General features: G+C 40.1%; 1 protein-coding gene across 1 annotated transcript in view; it reads left to right on the top strand.

The window, feature by feature from the left end:
• LOC136858277 (vesicular glutamate transporter 3) overlaps positions 1–25063 on the top strand; it is a 591282-nt gene that overhangs the window by 248342 nt on the left and 317877 nt on the right. The window contains exons 2-3 of the mRNA XM_067137692.2: positions 17470–17563; positions 17649–17738. The gene's annotated coding sequence lies outside the window, so the exon portion shown is untranslated. The remainder of the gene's footprint in view (positions 1–17469; positions 17564–17648; positions 17739–25063) is intronic.

Consider the following 25063-nt stretch of genomic DNA (forward strand, 5'->3'; position numbering starts at 1 on the left):
AATATAAAGTACATTTAATATTCCTGTCTGATGAGCATATCTTGAGATTTCTAAATAAGTTCTAGCTTCAGTCGCTTAAGTGCGGCCAGTATCCAGTATTCGGGAGATAGTAGTTTCGAACTCTACTGTCGGCAGCCGTGAAAATGGTTTTCCGTGGTTTCCCATTTTCACACCAGGCAAATGCTGGTACAGCACCTTGATTAAGGCTACGGCCGCTTCCTTCCCACTCCTAGCCCTTTCCTGTACCATCGTCGCCGTAAATCCTATCTGTGTCTGTGCGACGTAAAGCAAGTAGCAAATAAAATGCTAAATAAGTTCTATAACCAAACACAATCTTCAAAATCGATGTGCATAATAATGTAGGGCGAGTCTGATGAGAATAACTTTATAATATCGAATATCTGTCAGTTGTATCTTGGTAAAAGACGTATGGTTTGTTATACATATCACCTCACGAGCTATATCACTCGTTGACTTACAGTAGAGATTCAGATACCGTAAGTAGAAAATCATACACGAAATGAATATTGTTATTAGGGAGGTAACATACCAATGAAAAATGAAGCATTACTGTTAATGTAGACTAGCATAACCAAGGGATGTTTTTTCTTAAGGAAATATACAGTATATTTAGAATTGTTAGAAATATGTCTCTGAAAATTTCTATAAATATTGTGAAGTTTTATCGAAATGAAACATTGGCACTAACTGAAACAGAAAGAAAGATAATAAGAGCATTTGAGTTACTGAAAAGGCGAAATGAGGCTTCAACATCATAGGTATTCACTCGCCGGCGAGTACGATTATCTTCCGAGTGCATCAATGTTGACGATTATGAGTTCTTAAATAATTGAAGAGACCCATTCCAGAACCGCGTGTTGGTACATCACATTTACCTAAGGTCCCTGTTGTTGCAAACCATTCCAGTCAGTAATTTCTTCTGAATTCCTCGTTCTTTTCTACGATCTCTTTTTATCGGACTCGTGCTTCACCACTGTCGTTCAGAATGGTGTGGACACTCACGTACAACTTATCACCACATCGGCGATGATGATGATGATGATGACGATGATGAAATGGCGTATGGCGTTTAGTGCCGAGAGTATGAGGACAAGTTCGGCTTGCCAGAAGCAGGTCGTTTGATTCGACTCCCGTAGGCGACCTGCGAGTCGTGATGAGGATAAAATGATGACGAAGACGTCACATACACCCAGCCCCCGTGCCAGCGAAATTAACCAATTATGGTTAAAATTCCAGACCCTGCCGGGAATCGAACCCGGGGCCCCTGTGACCAAAGGCCAGCACTCTAACCATTTAGCCATAGAGACCGACGCGCTGATGACGATTAAGATGATGATGATGATGATGATGATGATGATGAAAAGATGTTTAAGAAGAAAACCTACAGTATGCATTGCCTAGTGTTAATCACAGTTTAGAGTGTAAAAATTTGTTAGCGAGTTGGAATCGACTAAGCATTTTGCTTTGAGCTGAAGTTTGGAATTAAATAGGTTACAATGTAGAAAATTTACAAATTTGGACAATTTTTGCCCTACATCAACTAAAATAACTAAATGCACCATGTAGCCTTAAAATTAAATTGTCTACTCTACAAGAGACGTCATATGCATTTTATTCGTAACTCTGATAGTTTCCTTGTGTTTTTGGTTATGGTCGCCTTCACTACTGAATAGGCTACCCATTTCACGCGTAAGTCGTATTCATTATTATAATGTAATAACACAACTAGATTTAGATATAGAGTGTTGTACCGGAGTAGACTGAATTAGCATGGAGTGAGGATCAGCATCAAATCAGTCCGTACACTGACGATGACTCAAATACAACAGTTAATCAAATCAACATTATGACCCAGCTGGTGTTGTCAGTATGGTACTCTTCCATATTAGTCCTTCCACATTGCCTTCAATTGAGAATATAAACGTGTGTTAGAGAAGCGGGCGATGTGGTCGATGTTTGATAATGTCACAATGCTCGTGATATTGCTACCTTAAATAATCTTTTTAAGTCTCACGTCCATAAGTTCCCACCTCAGCCATCCTGGAAGTGGTTTTCCGTGGTTTCCCACTTCTCCTCCAGGCAAATGCCGGGATGGTGCCTAACTTAAGGCCACGGCCGCTTCCTTCCCTCTTCCTTGTCTATCCCTTCCAATCTTCCCATCCCCCTACAAGGCCCCTGTTCACCATAGCAGGTGAGGCCGCCTGGGCGAGGTACTGGTCATACTCCCCAGTTGTATCCCCCGACCAAGAGTCTGAAGCTCCAGGACACTGCCCTTGAGGCGGTAGAGGTGGGATCTCTCGCTGAGTCCGAGGGAAAAGCCGAACCTGGAGGGTAAACAGATGATGATGATGATGATGATGATGATGATGACGTCCATAAGTAAGGGTTGGTGTTGGCGTCACTATGGCATTGTAAAGATATAACTTGGTCTGGACACTGTCTGATGATGATGATGATGATGATGATGATGATGATGCTTGTTCTTTAAAGGGGCCCAACATCGAAGGTCATCGGCCCCTGACACTAAGGTCTTTTTTTTTTTTTTTTTTTTTTTTGCTAGTTGTTTTACGTCGCACCGACACAGATAGGTCTTACGGCGACGATGGGACAGGAAAGGGCTAGGAGTGGGAAGGAAGCGGCCGTGGCCTTAATTAAGGTACAGCCCCAGCATTTGCCTGGTGTGAAAATGGGAAACCACGGAAAACCATTTTCAGGGCTGCCGACAGTGGGATTCGAACCTACTATCTCCCGAATACTGGATACTGGCCGCACTTAAGCGACTGCAGCTATCGAGCTCGGTGACACTAAGGTCTTGGTTGTCGAAAGCTCGTTTAAGTAGACGACTAAATCCCGCACTGGCACATGTAAGGCGGTATCTTGAACGTCTATGTTAATGTTTTTGAGTGAGATGGGTAGATTGGATCACAAATGAAGAGTCTCTGCTTTAAAATTGTGAGAGGAGAACGGTCTGGCGGAGTTTGACCAGAAGTGAAAGATTTGTAGGGAACTGCTTGAGTTGGGACACCTAGAATGTGTATCGTCTTTTTTTTTACGTCGCACCGACCAGATAAGTCTTATGGCGACAATGGGATTGGAAAGGCTTAGGAGTGGGAAGGAAGCGGCTGTGGCCTTAATTAAGGTACAGCCCCTGATGTGAAAATGGGAAACCACGGAAACCCATCTTCAGGGCTGCCAACAGTGGGGTTTTAACCCACCGTCTCCCGGATGCAAGCTCACAACTGCGCGCCCCTAACCGCACGGCCAACTCGCCCGGTATATTTAAGGGAAATAATAATGATGATGATAATAATAATAATAATAATAATAATAATAATAATAATAATAATAATAATAATAATAATAATAATGGATTTACGTTCTTACTAACTACTTTTACGATTTTCGGGGATTTTAGATAAGTGTAGGGCTTAGTAATGGTATGCATGGTGTGGACAAGACGTGAATATGACAGATAAGAGCCGATGTACAATGAACAGCTACGCATAGTTGAACACGTTAGTATAGGACAGAATAGCTGCAACAAAGCCAAACTGTATCTTAATTAGTGTAATTACGATCACAAGTAGAATTATAATATATACTTAACTCCAAACCAGCTGAAACCAAAATGGCCAGTCTATTCCAGCTCATTAACAAATCTTTCTTCAACTCTGCACTGCGATTAACAACTTGTAAACGCATGTTGTCGGTTTTCTTCAAACATCTTGTATCATCATCATCATCATTTTCATCATCATCATCATCATCAATCTTTTACTCCAAAGACTGGTCTGTTGTCATGAAATGGTTCCATGCCACCCAATTGATGACTGTTCCCTTCACTGCTACTGCGTACGTAGCTTTCCGCTCCAGGGCCTTCTAAATTCTGTTTCATGAATGAATTCCTAGGTCTTCACTGGGGCCTTATACAGCGATATAGCCTTCTACAATGGTTGCCATTAATAGGGAATGGTGTAAAGGGTAAGCTTAATAGGAAACACGTCGTTCGAGTATTAATTTCAGCAGAGATCGATTTTATCTAACTCTGTGCGAAATCTGAGCATTTGTCATCTAATATATATATATGTGCATTTTGCGTAAAAGCACATTTCAAAAAATATCAGGCGTTTGATATCACTTTTATTTACCGACTAGGTTTATGAAATATACAGTAGCACGATCCAGACGAATGTAACACAATGAAAAATAAATTGATATGTGAAATTTCCTCTACATGTGCGCAAACGTTTTTATATGCCGCAGATATATTACACCATGCATCTAATGAGTTTCATTCACCAGTGACTCATGCAAAAAGGTTGAAAACATTAAGTTTAATGACTAAACTTTTGATCGAAGACAAAAAGAAGAGGAAGCGGATAATTGTAGTTCATTTTTAATTTTTTGTGGCTGGTTAGTTGTGCCTTGTGAGCTAAGTTCAATGGCTGAGTTAATCGTGTTTTCTTCAGTTCAAACGCACGTGATCGCTGCGAGGCGCAACAAGAAAAGGTCGAAAGAATGCAATAAAATATAGTTTTGTGTTAGGTAACTGAATGTTTTTGTTGTGCATACAATTAGACTTTCAGACTGTATCTTTTTTTTTTTTTTGCTAGGGGCTTTACGTCGCACCGACACAGATAGGTCTTATGGCGACGATGGGATAGGAAAGGCCTAGAAGTTGGAAGGAAGCGGCCGTGGCCTTAATTAAGGTACAGCCCCAGCATTTGCCTGGTGTGAAAATGGGAAACCACGGAAAACCATCTTCAGGGCTGCCGATAGTGGGATTCGAACCTACTATCTCCCGGATGCAAGCTCACAGCCGCGCGCCTCTACGCGCACGGCCAACTCGCCCGGTCAGACTGTATCTAAGGCAGTTGTTTTTCATCGTGCTGCTTTACGTAGGGAAGTATGCACACTTTGACACACTAGACGACGGTGATCCGTTGATCCCTTATCTTAGTTATAGATAATTTAACATGTGTGAATACGTTTATTCGCACAGTGCTGTCTTGAACATACTTCAGGATTAATCTTTCATCATCATCATCATCATCATCATGAACTAAAGACTGCAACCAGTTTTCACATTTCGGGTCGATGTCTTCAGTTGTTCGTAATATTTGAAATCAGTCCTGCTCTTTACGTCATCCATGTGCTTCTTTCTCCATCTTCCTCTTCCTATCCTCACCGCAATCCTTCCTTCAGTTATCTCTTCCAAAAACTGGCTGAATCTCAACATTGGCCTACGAATATAATTGTCCTCTTTTTCGTTTCTTCCAAGAATCTTCTCTTTTCATGCACATTCTCTAGGACTTGTATATCAGTTTTCTTGCCTGTCCAAAGGTATTGGTCACCTTCCTCCGGATCCACATTTTTGCCGTTTCCAGTTGTCCCTTTATCCGTTCGCATATTGCCCAACTCTCGCTCCCGTATACTGAAAATAGAACTCAGAGAACTAGAGTAGGTGAAGCTTTATCTGACCCTGTAATAATTAAGAGGGGAATTCCTCAAGGCAGTATTATCGGACCTTTATGTTTTCTTAAATATATAAATGATATGAGTAAAGGAGTTGAATCGGAGGTAAGGCTTTTTGCGGATGATGTTATTCTCTATAGAGTAATAAATAATTTACAGGATTCTGAGCAACTGCAACGTGACCTCGAAAATGTTGTGAGATGGACAGCAGGCAATGGCATGTTGATAAACGGAGTTAAAAGTCAGGTTGTGAGTTTCACAAATAGGAAAAGTCCTCTCAGTTTTAATTACTGCGTTGATGGGGTGAAAGTTCCTTTTGGGGATCATTGTAAGTATCTAGGTGTTAATATAAGGGAAGATCTTCATTGGGGTAATCACATAAATGGGATTGTAAATAAAGGGTACAGATCTCTGCACATGGTTATGAGGGTGTTTAGTGGTTGTAGTAAGGATGTAAAGGAGAGTGCATATAAGTGTCTGGTAAGACGCCAACTAGAGTATGGTTCCAGTGTATGGGACCCTCACCAGGATTACCTGATTCAAGAACTGGAAAAAATCCAAAGAAAAGCAGCTCGATTTGTTCTGGGTGATTTCCGACAAAAGAGTAGCGTTACAAAAATGTTGCAAAGTTTGCGCTGGGAAGACTTGGGAGAAAGGAGACGAGCTGCTCGATTAAGTGATGTGTTCCGAGCTGTCAGTGGAGAGATGGAGTGGGAGGACATCAGTAGACGAATAAGTTTGAATGGTGTCTTTAAGAGTAGGAAAGATCACAATATGAAGATAAAGTTGGAATTCAAGAGGACAAATTGGGGTAAATATTCGTTTATAGGAAGGGGAGTTAGGTATTGGAATAACTTACCATGAGAAATGTTCAATAATTTTCAATTTCTTTGCGATCATTTAAGAAAAGGCTAGGAAAATAAGAGATAGGGAATCTGCCACCTGGGCGACTGCCCTACATGCAGATCAGTAGTGACTAATTGATTTTGGAGAAGTAGTAACCCACCATGTTTTCTTAAAATCGCTAGCACTAGCGAACACTTATCTGAGTATCTCCATACTCATTACTAGGGCTCGGAAGTTGTGGAAAAAACTTTTCTTGAGTGTCCGAAGACGAAGCCCAACATATTTCCATTCTGGGTCAATGTAGGCCAGAAATTGGTGGGTTTTATTTGTCCTTTTTTGCCTTTTTCGGCGTTTTTTTTACTTATTTGCTCCTTTTTAGCCTTTTTAGGTCTTAAGAGTTTTTTAACAACTTCACCTTATTTCGACTACATTTTTACTGCCCGTTCTCAATTCGAATCATCGTTAGCTCATCGAACACCTCTTAAATATCTTTTGTCTAGTAAATACAATACCTGAAAATAGAGAAAAATAAATTAAAATGAAATGAAATTAAACTTGTGCTTGAAACAAAAAACCAAGAGTATAGAATTATTTGCAACATAAGTGAAATATTGAAAGGAGAAAATGTTGATGCGAGTGTGAACCCGTTGATGCGGATAGAAGTTTCTCGATTTTTCGCAACGTGCTGTCTGAAAACAGATGATTCTTTACACCTAAGAACCTAGAGATGACTATTGTGATATACTGCACAGCCAACGGAGGTAAGGTTTCCGAATTCCAATTTCTGTAACCCTAGTGTGGTTAAGCCAAATATGATTCCAAAATTTTCAGTTTATTCATCCAGGATGTTCATAGTGGAAAAATATTTGATTCCAAGTACTTTTTTTTAAAGAAACACGGAATTCCTTTTTTCAAATGATTTAATCTAAAAATATATAATGTCTGAAAGAAGAAGTATTTCACACATATATTTTTGCACTGTACGTTGCATACCACCAGAATTTTGCATTTTAAAACATGTTCCTACATTAATATATAATTCAAACTACAATTATGAATTAATTTGGCTCGCATTTTTACGTATTTTTGCCAATTTGTAGGTCCTCTTTTGGATATTTTAGGTCTTTTTATAGTTCTTTATTGTTAGTGACTTTATGTCGCACCGACACAGATAGGTCTTATGGCGACGATGGGATAGGAAAGGCTTAGGAGTTGGAAGGAAGCGGCCGTGGCCTTAATTAGGGTACAGCCCCTGATGTGAAAATGGGAAACCACGGAAACCCATCTTCAGGGCTGCCAACAGTGGGGTTTTAACCCACTATCTCCCGAATACTGGATACTGGCCCCACTTAAGCGATTGCAGCAATCGAGCACAGTAACCAATGTTCAGACTTCACGTTTTTCTTTTCATGTTAGACTTGAGTTTACACGTTGGCAACTCTCGGTTCTGGGTTTCTCCAAGGATTATCACCCTACCCCTTTGTTGCATAAATGCTCAGCGTTAAACTGGCCCAAATAATGGCTGGTTGTTTCTCACCAACTATAATTTACATAAAATATAAAGTAACTTACAACCTGTGACAATAAATTTCGGTGAATGAACACAGATCGGTCGATCCGGCAATACTGGCGACACACAACGCTGCACCTGCTTAGCAGCAGGTTTAGACCACCTGCTACCAACGTTGTTCAGTTGAGTATCGTGTGTGTGCCATGTACGACCTGTTTGACACAGTGCGTGTTTAGTGCGTTGGTTCTGAACTGCGAACAGGAACATGAACGACCAAAATATCAATGTACAGTTTTCTTTTAAGCTTGGCAAGACACCGAAAGAAACGCATGCGATGCTGGTACGTTTTTATGAAGATCAAGCACTGTCCTTGAAGTGTGTGTACGAGTGGTTCGTCCGTTTTCGAGGAGGTTGGGAAAGTGTTTCTGACAACCACCGTAGCGGAAGACCGGCGACTGCCGTCAGTAACAAAACATTGAGAAAGTGAGGACATGAATCACGAACGATCGGCGATTAACTTTGCGCATGATAGCGGATGAACTGCAGATTAACCGTGAATCCGTGCGACAAATCGTTACCCAGAAGTTAGGGAAGAGGAAAACGTGTTTTCGTCTTGTGCCACGATCAGAAGCAGGCACGTTTAGAGGCTTCACAGGATTTTGTCGAAACGGCGGATGCGACACCAAATTTCTTGAACTATATTGCACCACTCCCGCGTCCAGGTGGGGATACACGAGTTCCAGACTAGCTCTTAATAATAATTCCATCTGCCAACTATTGCTGGGTTGTGTGTTCCGCGTGAGAAAGAACACCGATGGCCTACGGTAAATCCCAACCTACGTAGATGAACGTCTTCAACACGCTATCAGTCGGTTACCGTACTTGTATGATACCGAAATTTATCGTAAAAATCAGATTATCATGGCTTGTCAAGAATTCCGTACATGTCATCATCATAATCGCAATCAGAATTAGTCATTATAAGCTTATATCTAGTACTTATTCTAAGTAGACATTGAAAGAATTTAAATGTTTTCACTACTCAGCTTTTATTAATAAATTGGTCTAAGTATGAGTTGAAATTAGGGTAGAATATCTTGAAAAATTATTTATACACTGTGGCTGGTTCCCTACGCAATCAGCATCTCTAAGCGACGTAATTATATTGCATTGGAGAAAACAGGTTTAGAAAAACCTCTAACATAAAAAAAGAAATGAAATCAGGCCTCATTTATCTATGTCCTAATCCTGGCCTGTCGAAGAATTGTATCATAATTAAGTAGTATCCAAGAAAATTAAATGAAAAAAAAATAATTATATAATCAAGTAAAATTATTCAACATAATTGTAAAAATTGGATGCATCCAAATGAGTTAAATAAACAAGCTATACTCCCTACTATATACAATGTTCAAGTTGGGTTTCAATTGAAAATGTGAAAACGCAAAGAAGGTGGCCAATAATTAATCAATCAATTAATTAATTAATTAAGATCTGGAATCTTTCAATATTAAGCTGGGTTGCTTCTTAAAATTACCAAAATTCAATCGTCTGAACCTAAATTCACATGCAATAAAAGAAATGCATATCACTCGGCTGAACACTTCACATCAATGTCCACGCACAGTAGAAAAATCGTGTGAGAAAATTAATGTCTGTCCATTAGGGATTTTCTCTAGTTGATATCTCAAATTTTTGAATGTTCCATATTTCATTTCAACTGACCTCCATATAAGCAAATCTAAGTCCACTTTAAGTCGTAAGCAATCTCAAATTAATTTCATTGTAAGGTTTATGTGACTAAATCATTCAATTATTATTTTAATTCATGGTTGAAATTCAATTAAAGTGCGTATATGACTTAATATAGCATTACCAAGTGTATATAATTAACCTTCCAACGAATAATACCATAGGTGGAAAAATTGACACATAAGAAGACTCTATCTTCATCTAAAATCCACATATGAAAGACTAAGTTACCAGTGATGTATTAAGCTGCTTCCATAAAATCATAAGTTAAATTGCCGTATGTGAGAATACATGAAAACAATCGCAGATATGTCAGTGAAGGCCTAAATATTGATGTAGGTGGCCTCTCGGCTCTTCTGATGATCCTAATTACTCAATTAATTCTATACTGATGGCATTGAGATCGTATCCTAATCTGTATTATATATATATTAGGGAATAAAATAGCGATCGAAAACAGTACGTTCCAATACATATACTTTAGCATGTGCAACCTACACATACTACCATCTCTCGAAGAAATACTATGACCAACTTCCTAAATAACAATAACTATCACCATCAAAATATACTATCAACTCATATGCTTATTAATTCACCATTTAACACTTCAATTATCGCGTAGCATTCATAATCAAAGCACTCGTTTCATCAAAATGCGCAACATATGTGCCATAACCTACACATATATAAATCATTATCATTACTGTCATAGTATCAAAGAACAGCACATCGTAACCTTAAAACTGTGCCACTATATTTTATTGTAACATTCCCTAAATACGATCTTTACGCATGTTATTTTGTTAAAGCCATCACGCATATAAATATTAGCTTCCTCTTAATACTCTAACACTTCACTGACAACGATTTAAGAAAAATATCAATCACTTCTCCACTACCATATTGACAAACTTACGAACGGCATTCACTGGTATTTTACACCTATGTCTGGGATTTACGGTAACTTCAGATGAATACCTATTTCCTTGTAAGTACACTTGTATATTAACTACGCACACACAATGTCATAATGCACATTATATATTAACCAAAAGAATAAAGGTTTCTACTTACGACACGACTCAAATGGGGACTTAACTTTGCTTATTGGGTAGTGATTTCCATCTCGCTGTTAATCGTCATGGGATGGTAAGCCTCGCTCCATGGTTCGGCTTAGGTAATCGGGTCCATCTCGTCCTCACAGCTGATTACCGTCCTCCTGGGTCATCAATCTCGTGAAGCGCCACCATAGTCAGAGTAGTCTCTGCCTCAGCTTCTTAGAACATCATAGTGGTCTTCATTGCGTCAAGGACAGAATAACACAAGGCATTAGTTGATTTATACATGCTGTAATCTGCTTAGTAGTGCTAATGCGAAAAGTATATGTGTAATTTGGTCCGCCTAATTTGCTTATAACAGCTCTAAATATCGTCTTATTTCAACTGCCTTGCTCGCCGAAACGGTGTGAATTTTACGTGCTTTTAGAATTGCACTCTATTTTCCGTTTAATTCAGCTCTCTTGACGTTGTGCAGTATCGGGCAAATACAATGTTCCGAGCCCAACCGTGACGTAGTACAGATCCAACTTGACGTTTCCTAACAGCTGGTCTATAATCTCACATATATGTCAACCACAGCTGATGTTAAGCGGGTTATCGTAGATTTGATCTTTTCTCCAATAATGGATTAAAGAATCCGATAAGTAGCTGGTTTCTTTACTCGATTCCGTCTTTTCTTCGATGCAGTGCTGAATTGAGATTTGTTCTAATGGAAGATTTTTTTTTCAATAATCGGTTTAAATAATCCGCTCTCGTCATTCTTTCGCACCGCCTTCTAAAAGTGGTTCTTTCCGTGATTGCCGGTTGAATTTATTGTCTCTTCGGCTCGTACCGCTGCTAATTGCTTTATTTTAATTCTTTAATGGCTGGAGCGCCATTTTTGTTCCTAATACTGCAACTATAGAACGGTGAAATGGCACAATATTGTCACTGAGGATGAAACCTGGTGTCTGAGGTACGACCCTGAAACGAAACGGCAAAGCATGGAATGGTGTTCTCCGGGATCCCCTCGTCGGAAAAAGGTCAAAGCCGAAAAGTCACGCATCAAAACGATGCTCATCACCTTTTTCGATAGTCAAGGCATTATCCACAAGGAATTTCTACCCGAGGGAACGACGTTGAATGCTGCACGGTACATTGAAATTTTGACCCGTTTCATGAAACATCTACGCAGGGTACGACCCCAGTACGCACAACAAGGTTCATGCTTTTTTGTCCATAACAACGCTCACCCACACACAGCCAATATCGTCAAACAGTTCATGGCAAGAAACGGGGTGGTGCAACTTGAACATCCCCCATACTCGCCAGATCTCAATCCTCCAGACTTCTTCCTATTCCCAAAACTCAAACTCGCTTTAAAAGGAAAGAGATTTGACGATATTCCTGACATCCAACAAAACGTGACGAGGCTTTTGAACACCATCCCAAAGGAAGCCTTCTTGCAAAGTTTCTAGGATATGTATCGCCGATCTTAGTAGTGCTTAGTTATGAGAGGGGACTATGTCGAAGGACGGTAAGGTCACTGTCATGATTTGTTCATTTATGTTAATAGTACAGGACTATTCACCGAACTGTATTGTCACAGGTTGTATTATTACAAATATAATGCTGATAATTTGTCATTTATAACTGACATACCTATTTTCTCAAAACTTAGGCTACGTCTTGCTGTATGTTGCCCTTCAGCCTGGCAATGACTAGTTTTAATGCCTCGCCTTTTATCAGGTCGTACTGTGCTGCGTGAAGGCACTTACAGTGACGCTGCATATTGAACTTCCTAGAAGATTACAATACCTTCTGACATAAGGGATACTGAGGCAGACCACCTCTTTCAGTAAATAAAAGGAATGGACAGGAATCCACGAGTAACATCCTTCCGAGTCAGGCTACCGGGCTATAAGCTATCCTCCGAGTGTCATATGCCACGTCTGCCACGGTTACCCTAACAACTTATAAGGTACATCGTCAGCTCCCCCACGAGATAAACTCCGCTGCGGGACCTGCCCCGCCCCTCCTCCCCCGATAGTGTTAGCTCTGCCACACACAAATAACTATGATTTTCTTTCTCACTTTCCAGACTTAGGATTGACTATGACATTTAAATTTTCCAACTTCTTATATTAAAATTGTAAAATGTTGGCTGCACACTTCCCTTTTCTTCTTCGAGCTTTAAGTAAAACTTGTATCCATCCACACCAGCAATTATTTACCATTTTGGCTGCGCGTTTCATAACACTCGTAAGTAATAATATGTTACCGGTATTGTTTTTACGTCCCACCAACTACTTTTATTACGGTTTTCGGGGACGCCGGGGTGCCGAAATTTAGTCCCGCAGATGTTCTTTTTACGTGCCAGTAAATCTACCGACACGAGGCTGACGTATTTGAGCACCTTCAAATACCACCGGACTGAGCCAGGATCGAACCTGCCAAGTTGGGGTCAGAAGGCCAGCGCGTCAACCGTCTGAGCCACTCAGCCCGACAAACTCGAAAGTCTCATCTTGACGATGGCTCGTGCACTCTGTCCGCTGCAACCAGATGTCCAGTAGAAAAAGACTTAAGCAAATATATGTATAAGCATCCACCGATCCATTAAGAAATGCATTTCCACTGATTCATGCAGAAATAACCCGGTATGATATTTTTATCACAATTTTAAAGATTCCGTGGTCAGTCCTAGATCTTGGTAATCTGTACCTAAGAACTGAGATCCTATGGTGGAATCAACAGAATATTTGGCAGTATTTAATTAGATTGTGGTGGAGATGTCCGCACTGCCACGGTGCGCACTTCAAAGTGGGCGTTCTCTCTTGAGCAGGCTTGGAACAACTTGGACTATAGCTGATAGCGTGCATTAATGAGATACATAGTAAGTTCAAACCCCACTGTTGATCGTGGGTTTTCACCAGTCAATGCTGTGGTTGCGCCTTAATTAAGGCCACTGTCGATTACTTCCCAGTCCTAGCTCTGTCCTATTTCATCGTCGCCTTAAGACCTGTCTGAGTAGATGCGACGTAAAACCAAGAGAAAAGCCGTAAAAGTAGTTAGTGGGATATACAACCAAGATTTATTATTATTATTATTATTATTATTATTATTATTATTATTATTATTATTATTATTATTATTATTATTATTATTATTATTATTATTATTATTCAGTGGTAATTTATTCTTTACTAGTTTCCCGTGTCACATTTTGTGCACTTTTACTAGTGGATTTATATTGGGTGAATTATCTGCCCATAGAGTATTATCATTTTAATTCAACGAGATTTTAAACCAGGAATTTCAAACATGACCTTATTGACAAGAATACTTACTCGCTTAATACATGTATCAGTCATGAATTTGGTATCACATGAGAATATGAGGCATTAATGAAATATAATTAAATAAGCCTGGCGCATTCTCTCTATTCTGTAGTATCTCTAACTAGAACAGAAGATTTTGATTATGCCCATATGCACAAGATGTGTCAATCTCTGAGCAGCTAAATGGACTTCTCTTGTAATATTAAACTGAAGCACATTTTAAGAATAACATCCGTAGTTTTGTAATACTTCCCTCAATATTACGGTGCCAGCTATATCAGGTTAATAGTTATGCTGTCATTTTCTCGATAACTATCTTTGCACCGTTGTCGACATTAAGTGCACTTAAATGCAAGAGACCAACGTCAGCAGATTAATTGATATAGTCCCTCATGAAACCATTGGCAGTTATGTGGACATTAACACACATCATTACTGTTAACTTAAAAGCTCAAAAATAAGAAAAAACCTCGGCAAGTCCCCATGGACCCGAAAACCATATTTTAAGGCCCTAAAACCAACAGTTATTGAGATATTGGCACCACCCTACTCCCGCTCTAGGAATCGGATGAAAAATTCACGGACCGTAACCATGGCAACGTATTACTTGTACCGAGCAAGTGGTTGTGCGGTTTGAGTCATGTAGCTATCAACTATCATTCGGGAGGTAGTGTGTTCGAACCCCACTATTGGCAGTCTAGAATTTTTTTTTTCGTGGTTTCCCACGCAAATGTGGGGCTGTACCTTAAGGCCACGGTCACTTCCTTCCCATTCCTAGCCTTTTCCTATCCTATCGTCACCATAAGACCTATATGTGTCGGTGCGACGTAAAATACATTGTAAAAAAAGGTTCACTGGAGAATCTCTAAAGACTGTAGCGTCTAGTACACCTGACTTGCCGCGAAATACTGTATATCATTTGAACAGTCTACGGATATAGGAGAGAATGCTTGCTTTTCGTTTCTTACTAGTAGTTTAGTTTCATTGCATACTACAGTTTTCTTGAATAGCTTAGACCAATAGGCATAAAAATTCAGTATAATCGTTATGGTTTACAATTTGAACTTATCATTCTTTATGCTGTTTGCTATCATTGCTACATATTCTTCAGGTGTGTACACTCTATTAAGTTTATCTACCTTAATTAAGGCCACGGCCGCTTCCTTCTACTTCCTAGACCTTTCCTATCCCATCGTCGCGATAAGACCTACCTGTGTCGGTGCGACGTAAAGCAAATAGCAAAAAAAATTAAGTTTATCTTTTTATTTAAAATAGAGAATCTCTATCACGCACAAAATGTTAACTAATATTACTTTAAAAATATTATACTCCTGTCTTTTCACCAACTAACTAATCTTTAAATTGTATGCCCGCGTAGTAACATATAGTTAGGCATAAAACCACACTGAACCCCACCATATAAGAAATATTTTAATAACAATAAACTTTCTTCAGCTTAACCCAGGTATTTCTGGAGTCGCTGGAGCCACGCAGGCTCATTTTGCTTTTGGCCACTAGTTTAAGGTCGGATGCCCTTCCTGACACCATGTGATATTTAAAAAATATGAAAACCTCAGCCTTCTGGGTGGGAAGCCAGTAGCTAAGTCAGTTAGCTAATCACCCCCTCCCAAATATTTTAATAGCAATGCAAAAGAATTATCTCATACATAGAGAGGGCCACTTCCTCTATCCTCAGTTCAGGCCAAGGGGAAGCAAAAAATAGGAATTTTCTGAAATAATTTGAAATTGCAAATGTAGTCCTTTCCATGATTATGACAATTTTGGATTAATTAGCTCCCTTTGAAGAAAACCTCCCTGGCTGTTTGGAATCGAGAATGCACTGAGGGGAGCGGAATGGGTATGTTCAGAAATGAACAAAATGTTATCAAAGAATAGAATGCTTAGGAAGCTACAAGTTTTCATGCTGGTAGCCCGTAACCCGCAAGAATGTAGAAATACGTACTTGTGACCGAAAATTCCAACGGGGTCCAAAAGGATTGAAATTGCAAAATTTGTCATTTCCATTGTGACACACTCAAAAGATGACAGATCCAACCAGTCCGGATTTTGTTGTTTTCGTTAGGCTAATAAAGCGCAATATGTTATTTTCCCTCAGAGACCAAGCATTTTCCAATGGATATACACTGCGATCACTAGAAGGTAATTTTATTCGTGCCAGTGAACAACAATGCCGTTTGCTAAAAGAATGGAAACAGTGAAAAATGAAAATCCACAGCCTGTTTCCAGTCATTCGACCGGGTCAGGAATGGAATGAAGCCCCCATCTAGCGGCGAGGATAGGAAATGTGCCGGCTGCCGAAGCCTGTCGCACCCCTCTGGGGCAATTATTAATGGATGATCAATGAAATGAAATGATATTGGAGAGTGTTGCTGGAATGAAAGATGACAGGGAAAACCGGAGTGCCCGGAGAAAAGCCTGCCCTGCCTCCGCTTTGTCCAGCACAAATCTCACATGGAGTGACCGGAATTTGAACCACGGTATCCAGCGATGAGAGGCCGGTGCGCTGCCGCCTGAGCCACGGAGGCTTCAATGGAAACAGTATTTACAAAAATATAGATCATAGAGAAATATTTCTTTGAAATGCAGTTTCCTCCTTAAAATCGAGTTAATTATTCATGTAAAGATTCTTCGAAGAAAAAACACCCTCTTTAAATCACGACCAACGAAAATTTCTTAACCAAGACTGAAATATCAGTCGAGAAAGTATAAAATCATCCTTGGCCTTATGGTGTACACCAACGTTCTTGGGACCGGGCGAGTTGGCCGTGCGGTTAGGGGCGCGCGGCTGTGAGCTTGCATCGGGGAGATAGTGGGTTCGAATCCCACTGTCGGCAGCGCAGAAGATGGTTTTCCGTGGTTTCCCATTGTCACACCAGCGAAATGCTGGGGCTATACCTTAATTAAGGCCACGGCCGCTTCCTTCCAACTCCTAGGCCTTTCTTATCCCATCGTCTCCATAAGACCTATCTGTGTCGGTGCGACGTAAAGCCACTAGCAAAAAAAAAGAAAAAGAAAAAGATCTTTGGGACATGAACAGAAACGGAACGTATGTAAATGTGGAGAAAATGTTATTTATAATCTCGGAACAAATGCCATTTCACAAAACAATTCGTTTCTTTAGACTTATGATAGATAAGCGTCATTGATATCGACTTCTCACTTAGGTGGCCGTGGTTCAGTTTCCGAAAAACGCACCAGGGATCTTTGATATGAGAAATCACGTTAGTATGATTTGTATTCCACTTAAAACTACAGGTGTGAATATGATCACAATATCAACAATCAGGCAAATTTGCAAGCTTGTGTCCTTTTACGTCTCTTACATTCTTACGTTTTAAGGTTTACATTACGCCTCCCTTATAAGATGTAGTAGATCCCTTTGTGTGAGCAGTGTTCCTTTACTATATAAAGATGGAATATGTGAGACATTTGAATTCACTTCAATGGTATTTCTTTCTTGTTGCAGGAAGAAGAACGGTGCGTTGGTTTAGCTCTTCAACGGGAGCTGGTGTTCGGTAATTCAGAGCCTATAGAAAAGGAAAATCACTAATCCACCCATGGTATGAAGACTATCTACCCTATTCATTTGTTTATTTGAAATAAGTTTACACATATATCTTTACATAATTGCAAACATTATTTCAGAAATCGGGAGTGAAGTGTAAGAGACGTGGTAGCACCGCATCTGAGACTGCTGTGGGACGAGTAGAAATACGGGACAGCTAACCTAAGACAGTGAGTGAGCTTTGACTTTCTCTTCTCCTTGAATTCAATTCCATATCAATGTGGCTTATTAAAGTAACGAGATGGCTTTATTATTGAAGGAGTCTATTGTTCTCTGCATTTATTAGTGCTACTGCCATGTCACCGACGATGCCATATGCATGTGCGGTAGAATTTAATACGTTGAAAATGTCAATCACCAACACATTTCTTAGTAAGTAATACAATTAACATCTTTAAATAGAAAAATTTAGAGAGAAGCACTAACAGTGTTGTATTCTTTCCCATGTTCTATACTTGAAAAGGCGTGATACAACAACGTTCTACTTAGCTATTTTTGTATTGGGGGTGCGCGATATTTTTGGTTGTACATGGGGTAACAAAAATACGGGGCTAAATTCCAGGATAGATTTCTCATATAAATCTGGCGGGGGGGGGGGGTTACATACCACTATTGGCCCAGAAATGTTTCTGAGTTAACAGTTTGTCTAGTGTGAACTTGTGTCTGCTATATGTTCACGGGATAGATCTGAATCCGAAATACCATGCTGTACTGAAAGACGCTACATCATCGGTCTGGCAGTGAATTGTGAACCCCGTGAGGAATGTCGAAGCTTGTTCATAAGTCAATAAGGCGACAAACCGAGGCCTGCGTACAGACTTAGGGTAGAGTGATGGTGGTGGTGATGATAGTTTTACGAGGATGTAGGCTACAACTGGGCAACCATGCTCTGTTAACACTAATCAGAGGGGAAATAAGAAAGGGTTCCGACACTTCGAAACATTAATGTATCAGCCTACGAAAGAAAAGGGCCACGAAGGATGCGAAAATGAAACATTCCCTAGGCCTCCACATGTAATACCGTCGGGGTCGGAAAAGAACAAGAGTTGACTGAGCAAGGTCGGATAGTATATATGAAAGCGAGAAGCATGGCACTGAGCTCGATAGCTGCAGTCGCTTAAGGGCGACCAGTATCCAGTAATCGGGAGATAGTGGGTTCGAGTCCCACTGTCGGCAGCCCTGAAGATGGTTTTCCGTGGTTTCCCATTTTCACGCCAGGCAAATGCCGGGGCTGTACCTTAATTAAGGCCACGGCCAATTCCTTCCACTTCCTAGGCCTTTCCTATCCCATCGTCGCCATAAGACCTATCTGTGTCGGTGCGACGTAAAGCAAATAGCAAAGAAGCATGGCACAAGTAAGAGTAAGCAATTCTAGGACTCAACTAAGTGCCCCGTATTCGTCAACCCACACTCCGAAGTCAAGACACCTTCAGGTCGCCTTCTTACAAAAGGCAGGTGATACCGTGCATATTCTACCACCCCCACCTACAGGGGTACTGAGGGTAGGCAATTTGAATATTGGATTTGAAGAATGACAACATAGTGTAACACAATTCCAGAAAATGACCATATCTGAATAATACTAAGATCATTCCTGAAGGTCAGATAACTTCGAAACTAGGCATTTCTGAATCCAGGTTGAAATAACCTATTTTTTATTCTCTACATATAAAGAATCCAGTATTTTTGTTACACCTTGTATACGTTGCTCCTCAGCCCGAAGGCTGGTTGAATCCCAAGCAGCTCCACCATCAGCTATCACAGAAGAGACGTACTAAGGAAATGAAGAGTGAGGCAGTTTCACGTTGCTATTCTAACTGAGCCAGTAGGTGCTATTACATATCATTCTGCCAAGCCCACTGAAACGTACACACCAACCGATGTTATGAGCAATAATTTCACGCTATTTATAACAGGGACTGGCTACGGAAGGAATTACATTTTTACTCTTCAGATGCTGTCAAGATATTCTTGACCGGGCGAGTTGACCGTGCGGTTAGGGGCGCGGAGCTGTGAGCTTGCATCCGGGAGATAGTGGGTTCGAACTCCACTGTCGGTAGCACTGACGATGGTTTTCTGTGTTTCCCATTTTCACACCAGGCTGTATCTCAAATAAGGCCACGGCCGCTTCCTTCCCACTCCTAGGCTATTTCTATCCCATCGTCGCCATAAGACCTATTTGTGTCGGAGCGACGTAAAGCAAGTTGTAAAAATAAAATTTAAACAAAAATTCTTGTGTTAGGCACTGCTATATCAATAATAGTTCCTAGTTCCTGTCCGGTATCATGAAGTCAGATCCATCATATGGCACAAAATAGTCAATACGAACATGAGCCTGGTTCATACCTGAGGTACTTTCATATTGTTAAAGCCAAGAATTAGACTGAGACAGATCAGTGAAAGTAACCAATTTGATCTTGCTCATACCAGGAGACATAGTACACTGTAAATATTATGTCTTATCAGGAATCGATTTGCGACATGGGAACTTGAATGTTTTGGAATTTCGATAAGTAATTGTCACTACTGTCCGATAGTGACCAAAGAACGCAAAGAACATTGCAAAATTTTACGGTGCATTATATAATTTCTATAAGTTCTGTTTTGTTGTGATCATAGCTGATACCTCTATAGCCAAGCATTGCATCTCATTTGTTGGTATCAAGAGAGTTGGCTATGCCATAAGAGTTTTGTAGCTGTTAAGTAGATCCGTAGATGCTGATCCGTGGTTTCCGATCTCCATACTATGTAAATTACGGGGCTAGTCCTTAATTAATACAACAACTTCCTTCTCAAAACTAGCTCTTCTCTTTCCCAGCAACGCCGAAAACCTATAAGTATTATTAAATACAGTAAATAGAAAAAAATATATAATACCGAGCGAATTGGCCGTGCGGTTAGTGTCGCGTAGCTGTGAGTTTGCATTCGTTAGATGGTGGGTTCGAATCCTACCGTCGGTAGCCCTGAAGATAGTTTTCCATGGTTTCCCACTTTCACACAGGTCACGGCCGCTGCATTCCCAATCCTAGGCCTTGCTCAACCTTGCATCGCCGAAAACCTTCAGTATGTTAGTTCGACGTTAAATAACTAGCAAAAGGAAAACAATAAATTATTATTATTATTATTGACTCTATCCCTCAAAAGCTGACAATTCTGGAACATCTAATTGCATTCTACTCGTACATGTACAAACCTGAACCAATTCTTGAAATGGGGCAATACAACTATTGTGACAGGGACGTTCTTACTCTTGATCTAGTGGCGAATAGATTAGATGTGCGGTTATCAACTAGTATTACCGAGCTCGATAGCTGCAGTCGCTTAAGTGCGGCCAATATCCAGTATTCGGGAGATAGTAGGTTCGAACCCCACTGTCGGCAGCCCTGAAAATGGTTTTCCGTGGTTTCCCATTTTCACACCAGGCAAATGCTGGGGCTGTACCTTAATTAAGTTCACAGCCGCCTCCTTCCCACTCCTAGCTCTTTCCTGTCCCATTCAGCCGTAAGACCTATCTGTGTCGGTGCGACGTAAAACAAGTAGGAAAAAAATCAACTAATATTGTGTGCATAATCGTGTCTCCTTTTAATCATGTGTCTGATAACCCCTTGCTGACTATTATTGATCATTTGCTGCCCATGCATACCGTACGCTAAATAAATAAATAAATAAATAAATAAATAAATAAATAACAGTTTTCCTGGATTCAAGAAGTCAAGAAAGACCTGGAAAGGAACAACATACGAGAAGAAGAATTATTGGAAAGAAAGATTTTTAGGAAGAAAGTCTTACAAATGGAAGGATTCCAAGGGAGGAAGGAAAAGAAAACAGGCACAAAGTGGACTGAAGACAGGAAAAAGAAACACAGTGAAACAATGAAAGAATACTGGAAGAAAAGGAAAGAACAACTAAGGAGGAACAATTGAAATTGTAACGTGGTCCTTAGAAGGCCGGAACGCAAGAAGAAGAAGAAGAAGAAGAAGAAGAAGAAGAAGAAGAAATAACAGTCTTATGCCACGTAATGGATTTGAATCATGATGCTTAAAATTAAAATTTAAAATTAAAAGAATACAAATTTTAAAATTAAAATGAACATAAATTGTATTTGAATTGAATTTAACTTAAAAACTAATGTTGAAATGATTAAAAGTTATATAGTAAAATAAATCAGGATCGCCAACTTACCAAAAGCGGCTACCCAAGATCGAGCAACGTGGTGCTGCAGTACGAGGAGACCCAACCCTAAATGAACTGGGACCGAGCTGGATAGCTGCAGTCGCTTAAGTGCGGCCAGTATCCAGTATTCGGGAAATAGTAGGTTCGAACCCCACTGTCGGCAGCCCTGAAAATGGTTTTCCGTGGTTTCCCATTTTCACACCAGGAAAATGCTGGGGCTGTGTCTCAATTAAGGCCACGGCCGCTTCCTTCCCACTCCTAGCCCTTTCCTGTCCCATCGTCGCCATTAGACCTATCTGTGTCGGTGCGACGTAAAGCAACTAGAAAAAAAATGAACTGGGAATGATATTGCTTTACTGGCAAATGACTTCGATGAGCTATAAACCTTTTTTTTTAATGCTATATGTTCGGGGCGTCGACCTCTAGAGATATATTGCCCATATTTGCACGATATTATATGATCCTGCGTGTAATTGGAATTGCGGAAGTGTAGAGTGTTTAATGTGAGGAAAGGGACGTAAAGGACGACACAAATACCCAGTCCCCAGGCCAAGGATATTGATAATTTACAATTATAAACCCCTGACCCGGCCGGGAATTGAACCCGGGGCCGCCGGGTGACAGGCGGACGCGTTGCCCCCTACACTGCAGGGCCGGACAGCTACAAACCTTGTGATAGTATATATATCACACCCCAGAATTATATGTAGAAGTTAGAGATATTATTGTCAGTATTCGATTTATTATTATTATTATTATTATTATTATTATTATTATTATCACCATTATTATTATCAGTATTTCATTTGTATATTTTGCCATTTATATTGGTAAGCTGGAAGATATCCACATATGTAGGTATGAGTAATTTGTTTTGCACGAGTGGGAAAACATTGCTTTAATAACTCTGGTAATTTGAATGAGTCATATGGCTACCCCAGTGTCTGTTGTGATGTACTTGTGTCAGGAAATTCCATTAGTCATGTATATATCCCAGCCTGATGAGATGAGCTTGTTGTTGTACCAGGGAAATTTGATGATTCATGTAAAACTCCCGAGTGTTTGTTTATAACTTGGGAGAAAGAAGAGGTTTACTCATGATTGGCTAGCAAGCACCAATCCAGACGTGTCATCTGAGAGGAGGGGGATGTTGATGTCTATAAAGGTTGATCATACGGCGGCAACCAGGGACATTGTAAAAGACATGGTAAGGGTGATTGTAGAGGTGATTGTAAAGGAACGAGAAGGAAGAGAACTACAACTGAACTACAACTACGGAAAGGAAGTAGTGCTGATACACGGTACTGGAGTGACACGCCTGCAATGGACTGGACTTAAAACGTTCCTGGAGCGTAGTCTTGTTATGGTCGTGGAAAGTGGATGATTGTGGAGAGTGCTTGCGCATTAAGTATGGTAGCACTTGTGGCGACCTAGCATTATATGTTGGTGGAAGCTATCTCAGACTTTCCATAAATTTATGTTGAGGATCGACAGACGTGTGTATATATCTTTACAACAAGTGTTAAAATATGTGAACACAGTAGTACAAGGTACAGGATCTGTGTGATGTGATAACTGCCGATTATGAGAATCGGTAAGTCGAATTGATATAGAGACAGTGAAGGGTATTTATCTTCATACATGTATATTGTTCATCGGACTATTTACAAATGGTAACTTAGTTCTCGCTTTCGTTTTCCCACGATTTTCATTATTATTGTTGTTGTTGTAAATATGGAGTCTTCCAGCAATATTTTATGTGTGTATTATATGTATAATGTTGTATGTTGATGAGGTGCTCATGCACGGAATTTGTTAAGAATATAGTAGCTATTTTAGAATCAGTGTTATTGATGAACCTAGGTGCAGTTCCTACCTAATTAGTCGTTTTCAGGAGGTTAGGTAAGGCCTGCAGCAGATGTACCAGTACGCAGCATTATGTACACGCCCTGGGATATAAAGTCTATCATGCTCTTATCTAAATTCGAGGGATCCATTCTGGTGAACTCTGGCGCCCATACTACGGACATTTCGGTTAATTATGCTTATTAATTTTATTAAGTTTTTGAGTAATTTTATTTATATATTTTTATTATTCATGATTATATATATTATTATCATCAAAAAAGTAACAACCTTAGTTACAGATCTTGTACTGGAATGTCAGTGGGTTGGCTTAAGCATGAACCTTTCCCAAACGAAAGTCATATCCAGTAAATGGGTACAGGCTGGAATAGTGAAAATTAAGTCACGTCATTAGAAGAGGTTAATGAATATTATCTACTTTGGCAAAATTTTAAATATGAAGGTAGATATAAAACCAGAAATATATCGGCGCATCAAGTTTGATGGCAAGCTTTTGGAAGGAATTCATCAGTAAATTTGTAGAAATCAGTTTTTAATAAATGCATTCTTCCTGTTTTAACATATGGTTGTGAGACTTGGACACTAAACAAGTTTACGAAAGCAAAACTTAGGACACCTCAGAGAGCCATGGAAAGGGCAATGCTGCGCTATACACGGTAGGAAGAGCAATTGTTATCCGATCTATCACTAAGGAGAGAGAGTATTCTAGAGAGTATTATTTTTAAAATGGCAGTGGGCTGGTCATTTTGCACGATATAATGATGAAAGATGGACAAAGCTAGTGCTGGAATGGAGTCCGAAAGAACATTGAAGGCCTAAACGAAGACCATCAGACAGATGGGACAGAGACGTCAGGAAGATTGCGGATATCACCTGGCAGAGAACTGCACAAAACCGTGCCACTTGGAGAAGACTGTTACAAACCTATATGGGTCTATGACGTAAAGAGGCCACATAATTTAACGATTGATTCGGCTGATAGTGATAGTGATTAAAAACCAAAGCTTGATAAATATAAACTGTAATGTTACTACATTTGCATAATATCGTTACGTGCCAACCTTCTGTGTTTAGCCCTTTTCGGTATTCCCTGGAAGGAACTAGTTAGTCAACTGGGAGTTCCTAGCCCAAGGGCATAGCGGCAGCTTCTTCCCTGTATTCTCTTCATCTGGTTTCCCCGTTCGCCTTCTGGAACATGAAAAGAGAATATTCCCATTCCGGCCAAGCCCCGAAGATTCCAGTACTCCATCTTCAGGATATGAAAAGGAGGCTAGCCGCGAATAATCAGTAGTTTGAGTAATGGGAGTGGGACGGCAGTAGTACTGGATATGGTCAGTGTACACCAGCGTCAGAGTATCGTCGTATACTGAGCGGAATACTGTGTGTGTGCTCCTTTGGAGTACTGAATATGGAACAGTTGCTGCGAATAGAGTTGGAGTCGTGTTAATTGTCGTTG

This window comes from Anabrus simplex, chromosome 1 (genome assembly GCF_040414725.1).
Source record: "Anabrus simplex isolate iqAnaSimp1 chromosome 1, ASM4041472v1, whole genome shotgun sequence".
In the NCBI taxonomy this organism is placed as follows: domain Eukaryota; kingdom Metazoa; phylum Arthropoda; class Insecta; order Orthoptera; family Tettigoniidae; genus Anabrus; species Anabrus simplex.